The sequence below is a fragment of the Podarcis gaigeae genome (genome assembly GCF_964106915.1).
Source record: "Podarcis gaigeae genome assembly, chromosome: 11".
NCBI lineage: Eukaryota > Metazoa > Chordata > Lepidosauria > Squamata > Lacertidae > Podarcis > Podarcis gaigeae.
In genome coordinates, this window is record NC_139687.1 from 31,009,580 (window position 1) to 31,033,045 (window position 23,466).

Here is a 23,466-nt window from a genome sequence, read left to right on the forward strand (position 1 = left end):
GTAGTGACTATCCAGCATGTGAGCTAGTCCTAGGAGTGGGAGAAAAAATTGAATCAGTTCTCATTTGAAGGTGGACCGGACTAATTCACAGTTTCCAAAGCAATATGCAAACCAAAACAAAAATTGCACTTTTCTGAACTTTGCAGTGCAGTTCTCTGGCCAAATAGTGTGTAGAAAAATGTATATACAGTATTAGTAAAAATAACATGCCAAATAGCATTATATTAGGGCAATCTGCTCTGCACAAATTTGTATAATAGGTAAAACTGTATAAAAACCTGTGTCTACTAGGATAAATCCACATTTTTAAAAAAGCACAAGCTGATGTGTAAATGTGGAGAAATGAACCAAAAACTGGGGGAAAGTGAGAAACTGGGAGACAGGGAAATTAGCAGATTTGCCCATCCTGACTTGCTCTTCCCATATTTCATGGAGTCATCTAGTTGAGCTACTTCCAAATGAAGATTATATACACATTTGTTACTGTGATCTCCTCACACTCAGGTACTCTTAATTACAGTATTGCAGGTGGCGCTGTGGGTTAAAGCCTCAGCGCCTAGGACTTGCCAATCGAAAGGTCGGCGGTTCGAATCCCTGCGGCGGGGTGCGCTCCCGCTGCTCGGTCCCAGCGCCTGCCAACCTAGCAGTTCGAAAGCACCTCCGGGTGCAAGTAGATAAATAGGGACCGCTTACCAGTGGGAAGGTAAACGGCGCTTCCGTGTGCGGCTCTGGCTCGCCAGAGCAGCGATGTCATGCTGGCCACGTGACCCGGAAGTGTCTCCGGACAGCGCTGGCCCCTGGCCTCTTAAGTAAGATGGGCGCACAACCCCAGAGTCTGTCAAGACTGGCCCGTACGGGCAGGGGTACCTTTACCTTTACCTTTAAGCAGCAAATTCATTTCAGTGCATTCTTATACATGTCTACTCAGAAGAGGTAAGCCTTGTTGGATTCGGATGGCTTACTCCCAGGAAAGTGGGTACAGGATTGCATCCTTGATGAACTGCTCATCTTGATGGATTCCTGTTATGGTTATTCAAACAATCCTTTGTTAAATAAAAAATTTTAAAAAAACAAAACAGGAATAAAACGTGGCCAGGTATTCCAACACAAGAGGGAAAATGCAATTATTTCAGTATATTAAAAGAAATCTTCACAGGGAATAAAGATGGTTCTGTTTATTCATTGCATGCTTTTGAAGGCTTTTTGCTCTTTAAATTTGTTCTAATGTTATCAGAATTGATTTTTCATCTCTGTAATCCCAGAGAGAATGCCTTTGGTGAAGCTCTCAGTGGTTACCTCTAATGAAGAATCAGTTTGCAGAACAGTTGCTATGCTTGCTCTTAAATCCAGAGCTTATCTAGAAAAAAATCCAAAGGGCTAAATATAGAGGTATGGCATATATGAAATATTTATTTTGGCACAGGTGTCTAGAATACCAGGAAAGGGTGTTTGTTCACATATTTTATAGACTTTAAAATAAACCTTGAGTCTTGCTGTAAGCTTGCTTTAAAAATTCACAGGAGATAATAATGCAAGAGACAGTATCATTGTGTTGCCACTGATGTCATTATAAGGAGGGGTTTAGCAGCAAAGCACATGTTATGCACGCAGTTTCAATCTTTGGCATCTCCAGATAAAACCAAGAGGTGATGATGGGAAAGACCTCTGCTTGAGACCTGGAGAACTGGTGCCAGTCATCAGTGGTGACTGGCCCATTTGGGCACATGGGGCACTGTTGGACCCGCCAACCTCAGCCTGCCCTCAGCCAACCCCTAGCTGCCTGCCTTTCTACTGAACAACCAGTCCAGTGGTTGGTACTGTCCATCAGCTTCCTTCTCCTTGATTTCAGTGTTGCCCTTTGTAAAACTTAGCAGGGAGAAGGATAGGGGCTAAACTAGAACAATCTGGGGTTACTTGTTATTGGCTCTGCCTCTGGCTGTCATTGGCTCTGGTTCCACCTACTGATGAGACTCCCTGCCTCCTGCCCTACCAGTCACAATGAGCACCAGCCATCACTGGTAGATAATACTGAGCTGGATAGGCAAATAATCTCACCTAGATTAAGGCAACTTCCTATGCTCTTGAGAATGAAGTCTCTTAGTTGACACTAGAAAACATTGTGTTGCGTGAGAGCTAGTTGCATGTTTACTTTTTACCTTTATTTAAGGATAGCATTTTAATAGAGCTGGCTCTCTTGGGCAAAAAGCCCAATACTATTTTGGGGTGTTAAGTGTCCTAAACTGTGAACTACATCACACAGAGCAAGGCGGCAGAGAAAGAAGCAACATATTCAAGTTCCTAGTAGTTTTAAGAGGCAGCCAACATTTCTGAATATTTGCTAGAAAGTCAACCCTTCAGCCGCACCTATTTCCCTGATCTACTAACAGTCCAGAAATAAGTATTAATTTATGCATACATCATTCTGTTTCATGTACGCAAAACATATATTTAAAACATGAAAGGGAAGAGGAGACTGAAAATATGGCAGCAGAAAACGACGACAAGTGGCATACAATTATCACTCATTTTTTAAACCCTTCTCTCACAATATCTGTATATTGAGAACTGGTACATAATCCAATCCCAGGAAAAAAAAACACCCCTATAAATCTCTTTGCTTGATAATGCACCTTCAACTTCCCCAAGTAATTACTGTTCACATGAAGGGCTTCACTGATTTCAGTTACCCTTACAGGGACAGGGTTGAATTACTGGCCCCTGCACAGATGTCTGTGTTTACAAGGCAAATTTTGGATGACACCTTTTTTTTCTTTCCACCTGCACTTGCCTGTTTGCCATTTGAAACTCTGTTCACAGCCCTGGCAATCAAATTCCATTGTACAGATGTTTCCTGAAAACTCAACTGCATACTGGCCAGCAGGCAGCCACAGAAATTGTCTGCAAGTGGTGGGAGGAAATGGGAACTGTAGTGGTGGCTGATGACTAAACAGAAACCATTGATGAAAAAACACACAATTTAGCACAAAATACTATGCATTGCACCGTGTCTGACAGTGCTTTTACATTAACTGGGGGGGACGGGGAGAAGTAATGGGTTAACATCATAATAGCATCATTTTGATGCCTTCATAAAGTTGGCTACCTCACAGCCTACTTCTGACTAGGGGTGGGAGAATCTGCCATTTCTCATTTTGTTTCAATCTTAAAGTCAATTCTCTATATGTCTGCAGCAATTTGCAATTTTATAAAAAAATATTCATGAAAATTCACCAGGATGTTAGTGCAAATCACTCCTAATAAACACATTTTTGTATGCAGTTTTAACTAATGCACACAGTTTCAGAGACAATTTACACTAATACATTGCATTTTAGGGTATTTTCACAAATATATTCATACATACATTCATACGTACAACTCCCCCTATTATATGCATTTATATGGACTGGAGAACAGCATCACAAAAGTTGAATAAGTGTGGATTTATTTCAAAGTATGGCTGTGTTCTGTTCCAAGAAGTGCAAATTTGATAGAATCACCTTTAAATGTAAACTGAATTGAATTTCTTCTCCCTCTGTACTTGCAACTGCAGATAATTTATGAATATGTTAAGTATCAACCAATACCTGTCACTGACAAATATTTTTGTTTATGTTCATTGTTTGTTATCTACCTGAACTAAGATAGCACTTAACACTTACCAGAGCAAAGAGACCATTAATGCTGAATCACAAATTTTATTTAGTTTAGGGAATGGCTTTGTGGTCCTACTTCCTCCCTGAAAGTAGCAGCTGGGGAAGTTAAGAATCTAAGTTTTATAAAATGCTTTAGCCCTAGAGAGGACTTCAGATAGAACAGGGGAGGGGTAAGACTAGAAACAAGCAGGTGCTTGCTGGCTAGAAATGTAGTGGTTTGTTTTTAGTTTGGCTGCTATTGTAATTATCAAGATAGGGGTTTGTGGGGAGGGGGTTAATTATGCATATAACTTTCACCGAGGTGTTAGCATCAAGCTGGATGTCTGACTTAACATTTCTGGCAGATTTCTGGGCGAAGCATAATTGCACGTCAGCTCTTCATACAACCTTGTATTTCATGTTCTGTAATGGGTTAGCAGCCCAATAAAGGCCTTTGGGACATGGGTGGTGCTGTGGGTTAAACGACAGAGCCTAGAACTTGCTGATCAGAAGGTCGGCGGTTCGAATCCCTGCGACGGGGTGAGCTCCCGTTGCTTGGTCCCTACTCCTGCCAACCTAGCAGTTTGAAAGCACGTCAAAGTGCAAGTAAATAAATAGGTAACACTCCAGAGGGAAGGTAAATAGCATTTCCGTGCGCTGCTCTGGTTCGCCAGAAGCGGCTTAGTTATGCTGGCCACATGACCCGGAAGCTGTACACCGGCTCCCTCGGCCAATAAAGTGAGATGAGCGCCGCAACCCCAGAGTCGGCCACAACTGGACCTAATGGTCAGGGGTCCCTTTACCTTTACCTATGTTTTCTCAAGGGTTTTGATGAAGTCTGTGTATATGAGGACTCCCAGTTCATCCTTCAGTTATATGTTTGTTGACACTCTCAACAAATTCTAAAAAGCTGATAGAAGAGGATGAAGCCATGCTGATTCTTCCTCAGCTAGGCTTGTTGTGCTTGCTGCCTGAGGCAAAGCTCAAGATGACTCCCTATCTCTCGTAATCCATGTGCAGAAAGCCCATCAGACTTCATAACAGGATAGCATCCTCCCACCACGCCTGAGGGCAGCAAAATAGCTTAGGGGGACAGGGTAGGTCACGTAGTGCTCACAGACCTGTTTTCCAACAACTTGCCACTGTTCTGCACTCCCAGCATCTGCCGCCTGAGGCACCTGCCTCACTCTGTCTAATGGTAGGGCCAGCCCTGCTCCTGAGCAGATTGGAAACAGGTCTTCTCAGATTCTGCTTTCAAACTTCCCATAAGCATCTGGCTGACCATTGTGAAAACAAGATGCAGAACTAGATAGGCCATAGGCCTGATCCCACAGGCTCTTCTTATGTTCTTAACACACACACACACACACACACACACACACACACACCTGATTATGGTTATCACTTAGGTCACCTACCCTTTAGTTTGTTCTAGAGCACCATTATTTTATTGCACCTAGAAAATTTTGTCTCTTTGCCGTGATCCACAAGTACATTTACTCAAGATGTGTAAAAGCAACTGAAGGGCAGAACTGTCTGTTTTCTCCTTGGAACATTAACATGTTTAAGAATCTAGCTTTCAAACACACAATTGTCCTGACAGTGAATTTTACTGAAGTCTCAAATGCAAATAAATAGTTTGAAACAAAGGTTGTATAAATATCCGCCTGTGCCAGCAGTTCAGTTTGAAAGAGAACGCTGTAAACATGAAGTAAATTAAAAAGGGATCTGCTTTTGTGGAGCACTTGGAGGAGTTATTACAGAGAAAACGTCTGCTGTGTGGTGCAACAGCACGTACCCATGTGGCTAACCCACAACTGGTCAAAGAAACAAGTCCTGCCCGTACCTAGGACTTCTGCCACAGCCAGACCACAATTCCTGAGAGGGATAAGCTTAATTGGCTGAAAATAAAGCCCAGGCACTGTTGCAGCTCATTAACTGGTCACAGACATGTTGCAAGGGAGGGAAAGTGGGATCTGTTGGACGAAGCTACTTCTCTGTGCCCTGCAAATAAAACAGACTATTGGTTTTGTTGATAAAGGAACATTGTTTGGCTTGTGCCAACTAAGTAATGAGAGTCAGTGGCATTTTTGGCCAAATATAGCCCTCCCAGATTACTCCAAAAAACCCAAGCTTTTAACTCAGGAGCTGAAACCATTGAAAAGAAGGAGGGGAGTTTACATTCCGGCAGTCTCCTGTAGCAAAGCCAAATGAATGTTTGGCTTAAGTTGCATCTCTGTCACGAGCCTCTCTCAAGCCAGAAAATGTCATTTCTATAATCAAAGAATTGAATGCAGTTTACTATTACTGTGAGGGGCATCATAAGGTCACTGCAGTGGGCATGGGAGCAACAAGCCAGTAAATGCAGAGCTGTTGCTGAAAATGAATATAGCCACCCTTCCTTATTTATTTATTTATTTATTTATTTATTTATTTATTTATTTATTTGGAATTTATATAGCACCCCCACTCCCAATCAATAAAAATCCCTGCGACAGCTGAAGAGCAATTCAAATTACAATGTATGATACAGTGGTACCTCAGGTTACATACGCCTCAGGTTACATACGCTTCAGGTTACAGACTCCGCTAGCCCAGAAATAGTGCTTCAGGTTAAGAACTTTGCTTCAGGATGAGAACAGAAATTGTGCTCCGGCGGCGTGGCAGCAGGAGGAGGCCCCATTAGCTAAAGTGGTGCTTCAGGTTAAGAACAGTTTCAGGTTAAGTACGGACCTCCGGAACGAATTCAGTACTTAACCCAAGGTACCACTGTAATTAAAATATACCCCCCAAAATAAAAAAGAGCAAAAGAGGCACAAGCACTTTCCCATATAAGAGGCTAGTTTGCTTAAAACCCTTTTCCTTGCAGCTCTTTCCCTAAACACTTTGCAGCCTGGATTTAAAGCTCTCGGTGAATAATAAGATCTTAGACAGCCAGCCAAAGAGAAGGGGCAGGCAAGCCTCTCTGCAGATGAGAGCGACTCTCAAAGTGTCTTGTGAACACCCCCCAGTGTGATTTTGGAGTTTCTACCAAATCTCCTTTTGGACAAAATTGCTTGGGGAAAAAAAGCTTTGCTGGACAACAATGAGAAGATACAATGGCGGAGGAGAAAAATGTTTCATCGTCTCCATCACCATCACAATGTAGGTCTGGTAAGGCAGGACTGGGGACCCTGACTCCCATCACCCTTGACCATTGGCTATGTTGCCTAGGATTGGTGGGAGTTGGCATCTAACAGCATCTGAAGGGCCTCAGCCCTGTGATAAAGCTTTCTGTTTGATTCACCTTTATCCCAGCTTCTTCAGGTGCATTTCTATCCTAACTTCCCAGCATGCCTCAGGCCCTAGCTCAGAAGAAGGGACCGGAAAGATGCAACTGCTTTAAAACAGACAGTCAAAACAAAATGTTATAATTTTCTGAGCTCTCCTTGAGGATAGAAAGCAGTTGTTATGGCTCTTGTAGCTGAAAACCAGGAGTGTGGGCAGTGACATGAAGAATGACAGCTTTCTGTCTCTCCCTCTCTCCTTTTAACAGCTCTTGGCTGACTACAATGTGGACTTCATCTATGTGCATGCACTGGGACTAGGTCTAGATTTTTGTGACAAGAGATCCCTTCCAGACAGTGTGCTCCTTCCACAGCAAGAGAGCCCTCTGCATCACACCCATCCATTGGTCTTCTGAGCAGCAAGAATGGTGATTTGGGAATCACAGTCGGGCTCAGTATCTAACTCAATGGGCCCTTTAAACAACCAACAGCCTGCTTACGGGTTGCTGATTTTGTTGGGTATTGGTTTCAGCTGTGATGCCAGCATTACAGATCTGTTGACTATGGGCCACGAGAGAAATTTACACATGATCTTATCATAACAAATAAAACCTTGTGCTGCAAATGTGCAGAGAGGAGAAGCAGGGCAGTGCCAATACTCCTTGCTCCTGACCTCCGTGCATTCATTCAAAATTATAAGCAAAGCCTGTGCATATACAAGCTTTGTGCATCTACACCCAGCTGGTGGGGTCCAGGGACTCTGCCTTTTGCAAGTTTTCCACATGTGCAAAGAGACCTGAAGTCCATTGCTGTGTTCAGACCTTCAGGTGAACAGAACTTGCTATCAAGTAACTGTATTGTATTTAGAACTGTCTGAAGTCAGTGCAGGCTGGTTCATTAAGGTGCTGCCCAACCAATTTCAGTTTGCCCTCAGCCAGCCCCCGGCTGCCTCCCTTCTTATTTATGACCAGTCAAAAGAGTGGAACTGCCTGCCAAGTTCCTCCTCCTTGGTTGCAATGTTGCTCTAGGACTCAGCAGGGAGGATGGGGACAAAACTAGAATTAGTTAGCTCTGGGCTTGTCTGCACTTCCACTTGTCCTATGCCTGGAAAGCATGGGTGCCAGCAGTTTTCTGCATGCCCTGTACTTTCTAAGCACGGCTCCAAGCAATTTTACCTTTGCCCTGATGTTTTTCCTCGGAAAACCTGCTCTTTAGGGCTAAATCGGAACAAATGGCAATTCGCAGAAAACCCAATTGCTGTTTGTTCTGATTCAGCCCTAAACCACAGGTTTTCCCAGGAGGAAGTGACAGAGCAAATGGATGCATGGTTGAGCCTCCTGCCTCTCATTGGCTGTGGTTCCACATGTTGGTCTCCCTTGCCTTCTGCCCTATCAGTCCCAATGAGCACCAGCCGCCTCTGATGGCAGTGCTACTGTTGTTATTGTTGTTAAGGGTATAAATGATCGTGATGATCATCATGCATTTTCCTGAGTTCAGTCTTTGACTAAACTGATCATAGTGATTTTACCTAATATTTTAAGGGTTCCCGTTTCAATTACCAAAGCACCCAAGATGCCTTATGAATAAGACAACAATGTTTTTTAAAAGAATAATAAAGGAATCATATGCTTGTACTCTGAAACAATTACTGAAAATGTATTAGAAGAGGGAAGCTTCTTCTGCTAATATGGTAATAGCAATGTATGCTGCACTGAGCTTCGTTCTGTGTTTTTATCATGGGGGGGGGGGAGCCCTCCGAGGGCAGAAATTTCACTTCTATACTATTTCTAAAATGTCTAGCCAAACTCTAAATTAGAGGTACCAACATATTATAGGTGAAAGCTCTCCCTGACTTCAAGTAAGCACCAAAATTACGTTCTCGCTGCCTCCAAGCTTCACCGTGTTAAAACTTTTGCCTGGCAAAAGCTGATCTCAGGGGTGGGAGAAATGGGTGGAAAACAGATACTAAAAGCCTGAACACATGAAGGAAAAACACCCAAGTGGATATAGCAACAGCGTGCTCTACTTCTTCCACTTGGACGGGTTTATGGTCACACTTTTGCTTGAGCTACTATGACTGATCCTGCTGCCAACGCCAGCACTTGATGTTTTGTTCCAAATAACAGTCCACGAGGAAATGGGGTGGAAATTTCCAAAATGCAGGCAGTCTGTTTTGGATAAAGACTGCCTTTTATATCACTCCGGGGCCTAGCCTGCCATGATCACTGGTTCTGTGTGGGTTTGCTTGTGAGAGTCCACGTGGATGGAGTCCACAAATGAATGAGGCTCTCCCTCCCCCGGCAGTCATTGACTCCTGGGGTGTTGCAAAGGAGAGGGGGGGCAATTAAGCATGAAGGGAGCTGTCAACAAGCCCTTGCAGTTAACACACAGCTCTTACTGGGAGTGCGCTTGGCTCAGGGCCTAGAATGGTGTCATTGTCTTCTTCCATAGGGCGCAGAGGAAAGGATTTTTTATTTATAAAAAAAAAAGTTTGCAAAAAGATGCTGTTCTTAGGAGGGGTGCTTTGCTCACATACAATACTCTTTGTTCAGTGGTAGCACACAAAACAGATTGTGAATTTATGGCCTAACACTTACTCTGCTAAAGCAAATGCAAACGCTCCCGCTGCCAAACACAGGGGTGGCAATAAACGTTTAATGATCCAAAGAGGCAATATGTTATAGTGGTTAGAGCACTGGCCAACGACTGGGGAGAGCAGGGTTCAAATCTCCACTGAGCCATGAAGCCCTTTGGGTAATTTTATGTCACACACCCTGTCAGGTGTGGTCCTCACAAGAGGAGGAGGAATTTTGTACAATAGTGTGGGCTCCCTGGACAAAAGGTGAGACATGAATGTAAACAGTTAGGTACTGTATTTTTTGCCCTTTAGGACCGACCACTTTTTCCCCTCCAAAAATGAAGGAGAAATGTGTGTGCGTCCTATGGGGCGAATGCAGGCTTTCGCTGAAGCCTGGAGAGCGAGAGGGGTTGGTGCGCACCGACCCCTCTCACTGTCTAGGCTTCAGGAAGCTTTGTGCAACCCTTGGGAGGCCGGTGCAAAGTCGAGCTGGTCTCCCTAGGGTTGCGCAGAGCTACCTGTAGTCCCGGGCTTCGCGCAGCTCTGCGCAACCCTAGGGAGCCTGGCGCGACTTCCCGTCGGGCTCCCTAGGCTTGCGGATAGCAGGCTGTTCTGGGGGCTGGGGTCAGGGGAAGCTCGGGGGGGAAATAATTTTTTTTCCCGAAGCTGAAGAGTGTGCCCAGGCTTTGCGCAGCTCTCCACAAGCCTGGGGAGACCAGCGCGACTTCCCGCCGGGCTCCCTAGGCTTGCAGATAGCAGGCTGTTCTGGGGGCTGGGGTCAGGGGAAGCTCGGGGGGGAAATAATTTTTTTTCTTTATTCCCCCCCCCCAAAAAAAAAACTAGGTGCGCCCTATGGGGCGAGAAATATGGTAATTGCAAATCTCATTCATCTTGTTTACTTTGGCCCTCGGACACAGGGCTTATCCACACTTAGATTTCACCCTGTTCTTCCCAGGCACAGGTTCACATTTTAAAGCTCCATGTCCGAGGGATCAATTTTTTTTCCTTGGAGCTTTCACCATAAAAACCTGCTCTTTAAAGCTGAAGCGCAACAAATGGCAATTATGGTTTTCCATGGACTGCCGTTTGCTCCAGAAAGTGTGGAGGAAGGGAAGTGTGGATAAGTCCACAGTCTCTCTTACAAATGTAAATGCTAAGTAAATATGAACATATTATTGCACTGAATAATAATAATAAAACTTTGTTCGAGAACAAGAGGAAGAAAATTCTGCATGTGCTGCTCATAAACATTTGCACTATTATATTAGCCTGCAACACTTAAGCTGCAATCTGTTACCTGTAGAATTCAGTGTACAGATGGATGGCTGAATCAATCAATCAATCAATCTATATTCAACCCATGTCAGTTGTTGTTTTTCATGAGCTAATTCACAACAACTTTTCTGTTGCATTTCCATGTCACTCTGCAGATTAAAAAGAAAAGGGGGGAAGAATTTGCATTATTTCTCACAAAATATGCATTTTTATATGCATTTTGTCCTAAAATATACATTTGTGAGTCTGTATATTTTAACCTAAAATATGCATTGTATATGCCTTTCTTTGAGGCAAAAGCTGTGTTGGGAAATTCGGAGAAGTGCACAAACTGAAAGATAACAGTGTTCCAATTAGCATGTTAGTCTGGGAAACACAAATCAGGCCAATTCACTTAAAAATGCAAACTGCTTGAAATCCTTGAGCACCCCGAATTCAGTGGGCCTTTTCCAAAGCCATATATAGGAATACACCATGCAATACTGTTCCAGCATATAATTCCATGCTTTGTAGTCCTGTACAGTGTGTGTGTGTAGGCACAGCAGTCCTACAGCCATTTCTACTCATTCATGAGCTGTCACGGCACATTTTAGCGCCAGGCTATTAGTAACCAAAAAGAAGGAGAATATCCACAACCATTTTTTTTGTAAATGCTGGTAACAAGAGCATCAATATTCTCTGGCATAAAAAATTAAGTGTGTGAGTGTGTGTGTGTGTGTGTGTGTGTGTGCTTTAAATACTGTGAAATGAAGCAGCTGAAATTAGTTGCCATTGCCAGTGTTTTCTAAATAAGGTTTTCAGAGCTTGCTTCACCTGTTCCCATATTAGGAGATTTTTCCTTAGCTTCTTGAAAGATTTTTTACTTTTTTTGTTAAGGAATTCACAGTTAACATAAACTGCAATAAAATGTAGAGTAACACGAACCACTTGGCAGTACTTCTCTTGCTTACTGCTCTGCCATTAGAGTGGAATAAGGCTACCAAAGAGGAACTGCTTTGAAAGGGGTTGATGGAGAAATTGGATTCTCTCCATGAGTTTAGAGCTCTCATCATTTTCCTAACAGCCAAAGAAAGTATTTTCCAAGAAGAAGAATGGCTAAATATAAGTTGAATGCTTAAGTGAACTTCTTTGAACACACACGAATGTGCACGCGCACACACACACACACACACAAAACTGTGTGAAAATACAAAAAAAGTCATTATTGTTTCTTGAATTATCCGTTGGTCCATCTAGTTAATATTGCCTACACCAGTGATCCTCAAATATTTTTTTCCCATGGACCACTTGAAAATTGCTGAGTCTTGGCAGACCACTTAATGCTTTTTCTGCCTGTTTGAGAAATCACAATGCACTGTGCTAGATTTTAAATTGCATTCTATTGCTTTTCTTATTTCCTTCTTATTTCTTATATTGTATTTTTATTGTATTACAATTTCAATTCCATAGAATTCAATTTGTAAGAATTCAGACATGCAGTGCACAACCTGAATGCAGCTTGTGGACCACTGCTGCATAGGCTCCACCTGTTCCCCAAGTCCTAGGACAGTCCTGGAAAATCACTAGTCATTGCAGCAGAGATGTTGCCTTGGGCCAAAGATTGTGGGGTCCAGTGGCATGGCACACACAATATCTCACGGACCGCTTCTCCCCATATGAACCAACCCAGACCCTGTGATCATCATCTAAGGTCCTTTTTCATGTGCCTCCTCCGCAAGCGGTCCAGATGGTGTCAACAGTAGAACAAGCCTTTTCTGTGGTGGCTCTCCATTTGTGGAATGCTCTCTCTTCATTTCATACCTTCAGGCACCAGGAAAAAATATTTATCTTTAACCAAGCCTGTGGCTGATTAACATTCTATGACATTTTTAATATGTTTTGGGGAGGTGGCTTCTTGGTTTGTTTTTGTTTTATTATGTATTTTGCGTCCTCATTTTATATTTTTATGTTGTGAACCACCCAGTGATCTTCGGATGAAGGGTGATATACAAATTTAATAAAGAATAACAAACCATACACTGACTGGCTGCATCTCTCTTGAATTTCAGGCAGAAGTTCTTCCCAGACCTACCTGGTGATACTGGGAATTGAACCTGCATGCAAAGCAGATAGTCTACTGCTTTTGCTATAACGTGGACTAAATAGCAATGTCTTTTCATTTCCCCTTCCTTGGTTATGAAGTCTCATGCTTCAGATCAATGTGTTTTTTGGAGAGCAATCCCAAGCAATCATGTGGTCATGGGAAACTGAAACAAATGACCACTTGCTGTGGAAAGCAGCACAGTGCGAGGCTGAAATCGCTCTTGTTTACCTAGTGCCTTGACTCTCAGCGACAGGTTAAAAGGGAGGGAGGCAAGAGCTGCCTGAAATATCATGTTGGGCCTGTAAACCCAGGAATGCTCAATCAGCTGCCAGCAGTGCCCCCAAATGATCTTGCATAGTTTGCCTTCCCTGAAACCTCAGTGAATTTCAGACATTTCTGACTGAACAAGTTTGCCTAAGGTGAGATTTATCAGACAGTGTCAGAGCTAGTGTACGACACATACTGGGTTCTCCTTAAACCTAACTTCTGCTCCCAACTCTATGGACACCCCAATGCACACTGAAATATACTCAGAGTCGAGAGTGGATTTCATGCTCTTTATTCAGCTCATAGTGGTGAGGAGGGAATGGAAGTCCCCTCAAAGTATCTGCTTTATATACATTATTTACACAATGGGCTGCACGTGATTGGCTAATTCCGGAATTCTCCTGTAGGCCAATCAGGTTGTGGATTCACTTCTATCTGGAGCTGGATTGGGTGGCTCCTGCCGACCAATCATACTGCTGCATTGTTCTAGGACCAATCGGACTGCTGCATTCTGAATCCTATTGTTCTAGGACCAATCCGACTGCTGCATTTTGGATCCTATTGTTCTAGGACCACTCAGACTGCTGCAGTTTGGATCCTATTTAACTCAGTACATAACACACACACAGAACTCTGGGTAATCAAAGGGATTTGTCAGCACTGCATGATGGAAGGTAGGTCTCTCTTTTGCAGCGTAGTTTTGGAGTTGCTGTGGACATGGCAGTGTTTCAAAGGAAAATCCCCTTGAGACATTAGAACTCCAGACATGTATCGGAGGTCCTACACACGTAGCAAGCTTCTGAATCAGGATGTTTGCCAAATTCTTTTCATGCCAGTTTGAAGCAGAAGCATAAAATGGTAGACTCCCTAGACCAGCTTATGGTACGTGGGGCCAATTTTAAGGTGAAATTGTTTCGCTACAAAAAAGTTGCTTACAACACTCGAGTAAATGTGTTACGAAATCAGCATTCTTTTAAGGAGAGGGAATGTGAGGTGAGGAATGTGGGGCGAGGCTCCGTTCTCCCCACTCTTAATTCTGTCACGCAATCCACAACACCACACCAGCTAAGGGCAACTATAAAGGAAACCTCTTGATAAATGGTGGGAAGAGGGTGAAAGTGTCAAGAGAGAAAATTGAGGCAGAAGCAGAAGCTATAATGGAAAGAGAAGGAGGGAGTGAACGACAAAGAATATCTAAATTGAGCTTCTGTGCAGTGGATAATTCTTTTTTAGTAACATGCATCACCTGTAAATGTAAGTTGAATATAATAAAGAGTGCACTACAGTTATTTAGAAACTTAAGAGACATTTAAATTCAGTAGAAAGCAACCCATTACATTCAGAGTTCAGACATAACATTAGGACTGTTTACTATTTTAGATTTACTTTTTAAAATATATTAAATATGCCCAGTGGCGGAGAGCAGATGGGGGCAGAGCTGGCGCACATCCCGAGGGCATGGCGCGCTGCCCTCAGGGGCATGGCGCATGTCCTGGGAGCATGGCATGTGTCCTGGGGGCGTAGCGCCCAGCGCGGGTGGGGGATATAACCACAGTGGCACCCCACTAGGATTGCGCTGCCGGGGGTGGTGCGCTCCCCGCACTCCTCTTCCTCCGCCAGTGAATACCCCTTCATCCTGTGGATTCCCTATTTAATCCCTTTTTAGCTAAACAAGCACTGCCTTTGGATCAAAGAAGGCAGTGAGGGCCACTAATCTAGATAGCTTTAGAAGAGGATTTCATAGATTAATGGAGGAAAGGGCTATTGGTGGCTACTAGCCATGATGAGGACTATGCTATGCCTCTGCAGTTGGAGGCAGTAATGCTTCTGAATACAGTGGGGAGAGTAATCTTGTGCCCGAATCCTGCTTGTGTAGCCACTTTGAGAACAGGATGCTGGACTAGATGGGCTTGATCCAGCACAGAGCTTCTTATTTCATTTTTTTATTTGAACACTTCACACACATTATCTTGTCACAATCCCTATAACCCTGTGAGATAGGTTAGTATCATCCCTATGTTGCAGAGGATAAGGACAAGAGATGGTGGCATGTGTCCAGCCACCCAGGGAATTCGTGGAAAAATCAAGATTCAATATGGAGTTTCACAGCTTGGCCTCAGCCACTAATTTCTCAGATGAACACATTACAAAGGGACTGATTCATCCCCAGTTCACAGGCTACCATACTACCCAGTTAGGGAAGCAGATGCTTTTATTTAGCATTCCCTCGGTTTTTATGTATCTTTTTTCCTTCACTATTAGGCTTATTGGTGTTCTTTTTAATCAGGTTGGTGTGAATGAAGTAAAACACCAAAACAAGACCAGCAAATCAGTGAATGCACCAATGCTACCAACACTTCACAACATAATTCCTGTGGAATCTGTCAGAGTGAAGATTTGGGGCTCATTGTAGCCATGAAGAATTAGCATGCTTACACACATTATGATTTTGGGGCTGCACACACAAGTTAAACTTGGTCAGCCTAATAATATCAGGACGTGGGCAGTTTAGACGGGGGAAAGTAAAAGATGAGTAATAAAGAATGCTTTCTTGAGGTAAACAGCCTTCCTGTAGTGATTTGCCTCTATTTTCTGTTACACCTGACCCAACTTTACAGTGAGAACAAATATCTTGTGGTATTTTCTGTTTTTGTTTTTAATGAAAACCAGGCATATCTGTGAAGGATAGTGGACACAAGAAGAAGCAACCATCTCTGCAAAGCAGGAAATGAAAAGAAGGAAAAGGCAAGTTTTGTAATAAGTACAGAAAAATAGAGTTGGGAGGACTAGCGACCAACTATCTATATGGTCCAGGGATAGGGAGGAAGCCTGTGGCTCTTTAAATGTTGTCGGACTCCAACTCCCATAATTCCTGATCATTGGCCATGCCAGCCAATGACATATGAAAGGCCATATATCTAGTCCATGAGGAAGGAAACATTCAAACTTCTACCATGTTCTCTTTAAAAGCTTCCACTTGTAAAAAATAAATAAATCCATACAGCTATTTTACTTATGCATTTTTTGCCTTGTATCTTGTGTTTCTTCAAATGACTTCAAGGTATCACACATGGGGAGGGGTTATTCTGTTTCATCCCCACAACAATCCCATGATGTAGGTTGGGCTGAAAGATCAACTTGCTCCCAAATTACTTTGTATATTTTCCCAGTCGAAACCCAACCTGATCCAAGAATATTGATTGACCAGTTGGGTAGGTGGTTGAGAGTCAATATTCTAGGCTCAGCATGTGTTATGTTTTAAATTAAGTTGTGTATGCTCCCCAGCCATTCTCGGCTTGAAGGCACTCCCTGTGTTGCCTGGTGCCCTGACTCATTTCCAGTAACACGGTGCCTCAAGTCTCATTCCAAGTAATGGCTGTATTTCATTTCCTTTACTCCTTCTTTTTGACAGCTTCCACCTGCTGCACAGCAGGAGCAACTGGGGCAAAATCAGACTGGAGAGAAGGAGAGGTGAACTTACTTATGCAGTTAGAACTTTAGGCAGGAATACTAGTTCTCCTTAGAAACATAGGAAACTACCATATCCTGAACCAGACCATTGGTCCACATAGTCAGTGACATAGCCTGGGTTGCTAGTGCCCAGGCTACACAGAGGAGGAGTGGGAAGGAGGGAAATGGACAGAGTATGCATGCACCTTCAACCCGCCTAAGGAGTCCATGTCACCCAGGAGATCACAACTGCAGAGATAAGCAGAGTTGTTCCATTATCTGGAGAGGTCACTTCCTGGTTCACATGGAGAAGCCATTTTCAACAGAGCCCAGCAATGGAAGCATGCAGCTGTTTTGAGGCAGCATTTTGAATGTTTAAATTTTGCACCCCTAACAAATTTTGCACCCAGGGCAACCGCCCCTGTGCCCCCTCCCATGCTATGCCACTGCCCCGGCTCAATATCTCCAGGGTTTGGGCAGGAGGAAAGAACCTGGATGATAGAAGCTGGGAGCTTTTGCATGTAACACACGTGCTCTACCACTGAGCACCTGCCCTTTCTCACAGTCTTCCTGCCTATGGCTTTCTTAAATATTCTGCAAGGCAAGCATCAGCTCTGCCAAACCCTGTGTTGCTAGCTGATAGTCCAAAAGCACTAACAGGATTAGCATGGGGAAAAGAGCAACCTTTATGCAAAATCAGTAGCTGTCATTTCAAACTTCCTAGTTTCTTCCTACTTTCAAGCTGATGACTGTCATCACTGGAGCAGGGGGAGGGAAGCAATAGGATAAGTGCATCCATGGCCACTTTTAGGTTCAGGGCCATTCTGCATTATATCTCTGAAAAGCAGCAATTGAGGGGCAACAAGAGTAGAGTCACTGCCTTCATATCCTGCCTTGCAGGCTTCCCAGAGGCATCCAGCTGGCCACTGTGGGACTAGATGGACCCTTATGGTCTCACCCAGCAGGGCAGTTGTTATGCTCTTACGAGAAGTGCCTGGCTGTCAATGATGTTCACCTCAATAAGATACCTGTGGAGAGCAGCATGTTCATTGATGGTGTGAAAAGCAATGGAAAACATAATTATTTAAAGCACCAGCAGCCCACACTTCAGAGACAACTGGAATAGCGTCCATGAATTCCTGTGTTTCACTTTTGTCTACTAAGCATTGCAACACGGTATCATATTCTCACTTGTCAGAAGATAACTGCAGGTTCAGTCATATAGTGGGATGGGGGATTACAATGTTGTGCTCTGGGATTTACATTTGTTGATGCCTGCACCCCCTGAATGTGTGTCTTTCAGGACTTCCATCCAGGCAAACATGTTGAAAACATAAGTTGCTGCCACTTCGCCGTGTGCCTTTGTGGGGAACTCTTTATCAGTATTATGTCTGTAGGTATATTATGCCCTTGAATGTTTGAAACCACTTCAGATATTAAAGCTGGGAAGGTCTGAGGAATCTGATGTCTAAATAGTAATTCAGTACAGAAGGCTTTCTACTCACACGCTTTTTTTTAGGGCAGGCCTGAGTTATTTTAATCTTTATGTTCATGTCATGATTCTTGTCCATTATTTCCACTCTTCATCTTATCTTATGTTGTCTGCTTTGTAGTTTTGAGTCAGTAATTTCTTTTCAACCATAGGAATCACATGCAAGAGTGGGGGGGGGGGTTCCTGCAGTGGCAATAGCAACGTCCCCGTGACTTCTTCCCAGACCTGCTCAGCTCAGTTAATTTTCTGTATGTCAAGTAGACATGATGCCTCCTTTGCCTTGGGACTTTGGTTTCTAATGGGCATTAAGCCTTCTCCCCTCCCTCAATCCTTTAGAAGAGACTTGCATTCTGCTTATTCACGGACAAGTGGATTCCCACCCACCCCTCAATGCTTTTAATCTTTTCAGACACAGATGCAATGTGAGCACGGACAGAGTTCTCTCTCAAAACCAGGAGATACTCACTGCAGGAGGACTGAAGGCATTAGCTGTGCTCCTCATTTCCCTGTGTTGATCAAGTCTTTTGCACACAACCTAGGCACACACATGGAAACCTGCACATGAATTCTGCATGATACAGATCATGCCATCAGAGCCTGCACATATACTGTTGGTACAGGTGTAGGCTCCATGCAGAACACCTTGACCAACATGTGGAGATCTGGCAGATGGCCAATGGATATGAACATACTCCTCTATCCGTGCGTTGACTGTCCCTGGATTTTTAATTGTCTGACTCTGCAACACCTCACATGTATGAACATACTCCACAGAGCCCCCCCCCCCCAGCATCCATATCTCTCACACAAAAAGCATATCTCACTCACCGTCATGTTTGGCAGGAAGGCAAACTGGGGGTGGGGAAGGTGGGGAAGACATGTCTCTCTGTTGCTAAGGATATACTGGCTCTGGTTTTGCCTTGTTGAACTATACCACACAAAGTAGGTGTGTGTGTTGTGTGTTGTGTAGGGTCCCCACCTTCCTTTTCTTCATTTGCAACTTCTTCCTTTTAGGAATTCCTGCTCTACTTTTGTGTCTTAAGTTTTAAGACATCAGCTAAGCATGTTGTGATACAGACTTTGAAAACAGAGATTGCAGGTGGTGCAGAATGCAACAGCTAGGCTGCTGGTGGATGCTCCTACCCAGACTCACATCAATTGTTTTGAAGGATCTACACAGATTGATGAATCATTTCCAAGCCAAATTCAAGGTGCTTGCCCTGACATATAAAAGCCCTAAAAGACTTGGGACCCAAATATCTGAAAGAATGCCGATGTATTTCTGACCTGCCTGAGCGTTAAGATCTGCAAGGGAGACTCTACTGATGGTCCCACTGCAAGATGTTCAGGGAGCAGTGGCAAGGGAAAGAGACTTTTCCACATTGGTGCCCCATCTCTGGAATGACCTCCTCTTACAAGTGTGTTTAGCACTGACACTGCTGACTCCTTGTCTGATGGTGAATATGCGCCACTTGGCCTAGTCTTTGGGAGGGAGTGGCAGCTATAAGGAAGCTGCTTGTTGCCTCATGTAAGTTGATCTTGCACATTTTAAGGATATTTTATGATATAGATAGTTTTTGTTGTACTGAAATGTACTTTTATTGTTGTTTTCCAGTGTTGGGACCAGTTAGAGAAGGGTGGGTTAAACATACTATAAACCAGGGGTAGGCAACCTAAGGCCCATGGGCCACAAGCGGCCCATGGGGGTCATTTAACTGGCCCACAAACCGCCCACAAACTGAGCCACCCACTTGGCATGTCCCCACACGCTGCACTAAACCGGCGCAGCACAGCGTGGGGACTCACTTCCGCGGCGCTGAAAATTGTGCATGCGCAGATACCTAAAATCACATCTGTGCAGATGCCGAAAATCATGGGTGTGCGTGCGATCCAGCCCACAGAGGGATCTCCACTGGAGTGAACCGGCCCAGACAAGGTAAACCTTGCCAACCCCTGCTATAAACAAATAAAACAAAGAACAGGCATGAGGATTGGGTTCATTGAAAGCCTTACTGATATATACTCACTACAGTTATGTTACTGGCAACCTTTAGACAACCCAAAAGGTGGGAGGGGATTGTTGTTGTTGTTGTTTTACGCATGAAAGGATGTACACTACAAAGTTTGAGAATTGTTGCTTAGTTTAGAAAGTCACAAAGAATCAGAGATTCAGCAGGAAGAGTCAAATGTGTATGGCTCAGTCTGTCCAACACACTGGGAATTTCTAATGCCAAATGATTTGAAATTGGCCTTTTCTCTGCCTTAATAAGGATATACGGGCTTTGACTTTGCCTTCTTGAAAATATACCACCTCTGGCAGAGGAGGAGTGTGTGTGTGTGTGTGTGGTGTGTGTAGGCCATCACCTCTTTTACATGTTTAATTGACAACAGAAAGGAGACAAAGCATTAAAAGGTTATTATAATTATATTTGCTTCCATTTCTTTTCATTAGCTGCATTTTGTTAACTTTCTAAATTATGCAGTGTTGCTTCGACCTATATTTTTAAATGCCTGAAAGAATAATAAAAGATCTGAAAGGCAGTAATTTTGGACTTAATGCTTGAACTTTGAATGCTTGTATTTTTAGTGCATATTCTAAAGGTGCCTGAAGAAGGAAAAAATAGGTTTAGGTCAGCTAATAAGAGTAATTTGTGAAAAACAACAGCCCTTTGTGAGCTTTTTTTTAATTGTTCATCTTTTTCATGTCTAAGGACGTTATTTCCTTTTAAACTGACAATTATGTAATATCACAAAGTCTGACCAAGAAATACTAATCTATTGTAAGCACTTAATATCAATGAAGTCTTTTACCCTTTTGAGATCTTATGAATACCTTCAATGTAACAATGGAAATAAGTGTAAAATGAAGATATCTAATTACAATAAAATGATGTCATGACATGTATTCCAAAACGGAATCTAAGCTGTTTTCCATTCCAGAGGCTATCAGAATATACTCTGCTGGATTCTTAAGGAATATTTGGAATTCAAGAAGCACAAGACATGCTCAAATCCTTGGAAACTATGTCTCAGACTTGGTGGCTGATGGCTCTTCCAAATGGAAAAAAAGTCCTACGGTGAAATCTGACAAACATGAAGCAACTGTTCCAAAGAATGTGCTTTACAGTTTTCAGATTGAATGACAGCAGTTGGATTCGGTGTTCGTAGAGAGTACAGACCAATGGAGCATCACACTTCTGTTTCATTGGGAGCATTCAGAAAGATTCACCCAAATAGCACTTTGTGGAATGCAGTTCCAGTGCAACATCCACTGAAGCAGACAAACAGTTCCAAGGAGCATTACTGCTGCTTAAGAAACTGCATTGACCTATGCAGAACTGCTTCTCATATAGGGCATGGGATTGCACAACTCTAGAAGTAATGAAGCAGAAGTAGACAAAGTTTCACAAATTATGCTGGCAGCCCAGATACCAATGGAAAATTACTGCTATTATTTTCCTTCTGCAAATAAGCTTTTCATAAAGATATCCTCACATTCCTTAAGAAATCTCATTGCCTCAAAATGGCTCAATATCATAAGAATAGGAATTTATCTTGTCCAGAATTTTAGGTCAGCAGCAGATGTTGGCGAATTCCCATAGAATATGTGCCCAGCGTGAAGGCATTTGTTTTATTTTATTTTAAAGTGGCAGAAATCTGCTCGCTATTCTTGCATTATCTGTAACAGCTGAGCAATCTTTCAGTGCCACAGGGAGATTGAAAACTTGGCTGAGATCTAGCATGGACAAGCTTGCCTTAATCACATTGCTCTTTTACATTTGCACAAGGACATCAATACTGACAGTGCCACAGTCAAGCCGCCATTTGCTGAAAACAACTGTCAACATTTTTGAGTTTTTGGAACCTTTTACAATGCGATCTGTGTGGGCAAAACTTATATCACTGTATTCATCGACTGTAAGCTCCCTTTACCAAACATAGCAATATGCAAAAAAAAGTGCATTGGCTGCTACCTGATTCTCCTGACTGACAATCAGAAGAAAAATGGAGGGGGTTGCAAAATGAATAAATTGAAATGAACAAAAGTTTGTGTCAAATTATCTGTTATTTAAGCCTTCCCACAGCTTTGAACCTAACCCAGTATTTTTTTCTTGAAACACACAATTGGTCTTCTCTGGCAAATCTTTCAACAGGGAGAAAAGTTGTCTTTGTTGGTCATGGGGACTAGCCAGTTGTTTTCTATTTGAGTGAATGCTCTTGACCACTCGCTTCTGTTGAGTCTGTGGCAAAGCTGAAATCTCAACAATGACACAGAAGCAAAATGTAGTCTAGTGAATCACCATACAATCCTAAATTAAAGTGAGATTTCTAGATAGCTTTTTAATAATCTTATCTTTGTAATTGTCTGTGGCAACTTCTCCCTGTAGGAGTGAGGGACAAGTTAGAAAGGTCTGCCCCCAGAGACTCAATGAACCAAGTGGATTCCTGAATGTTCTGGGAGATTTTCCATTGCTGATCCTGTTGAGGTTCTGGTCTTGCTCTGGAAAGAAGAAATGAGGTAAGCCATGGACAGGATCACTCCTGAGTGTCCTATGTGGTGCTATGAAGCTCACATTGGTCCCTCATATACCAGAGACTTGTGAGTTATAAAGCAGGCAGGGTGAAGATTAGAACAGAAGGAGTGGAAAACATGTTTCAAAACTGGCCCAACATTGGTGAGTAGCATGTAGGCAACTGTGCTTACTATCTAGCATGAGGGCAGTGAAGAAGGCCTGCTCTGCTGCCTCCATTGCATCCTCTATTGGCCCCTCAGGGATTTTTGCTAGGCCCCTCAGAGAGTCACTGTGATGAGTATACTGCCTGTCATGAGAGACTTTTGAGTATAAAGTCACTCAGCATCACAGCAATCTTGTTGTCGTGATTGGTGCTGAATCAATTGAGGTGTCCAAAATTCATATTTAGGAGGAGATGCATTGGAATGTATAGAAAAATGTGCATTTTAGGGGAAGAATGTATATAAAAACACTCAAAATGCATGCAATTTAAAAGTATACACACACACACACACACACACACACACATATATATATATGGCACAGGATGTATCTGTGATTGAACACATGGAAAACTGACATGGAATGAAAATAAGCTGGTCCATTCATCCCTAAGATATATATAGGTATACTTGATGTAGGTAGGAAAACCTTTTATCACCTTAGCCACTATTTCTAAAAGGCACTATCAGTAATCCTGCTGATTCTTTTACATTAGGTTTTTGTTGTTTTTGCCACCTACTAGCATCACTTCTGAGATCTCTGAGTAAACACTAAACAATTCTTGGTACTTAGCTGTATCTGAAGTGAAAGACAGAAAAAAGAACATGTGTAGAGCACACATCTGGCCCAGAGAGTTTCCTTTCCTATGAGAGGTCTGGGCTCCCTGTCAGACGGAATGGTGTC

The 23,466-nt window shown here is 43.0% G+C and overlaps 1 long non-coding RNA gene across 3 annotated transcripts in view; it reads right to left on the reverse strand.

Annotated features, from left to right (window-relative positions):
• LOC310827367 overlaps positions 1-23,466 on the reverse strand; it is a 180,077-nt gene that overhangs the window by 118,747 nt on the left and 37,864 nt on the right. For 2 of the 3 annotated variants that reach the window (XR_014556294.1, XR_014556295.1), the window contains exon 3: positions 10,777-10,903. This is a non-coding gene — a long non-coding RNA (uncharacterized lncRNA). Of the gene's footprint in view, positions 1-10,776; positions 10,904-19,887; positions 20,003-23,466 lie in introns of all 3 variants that reach the window. The other variant, XR_014556293.1, reaches the window with a different exon arrangement.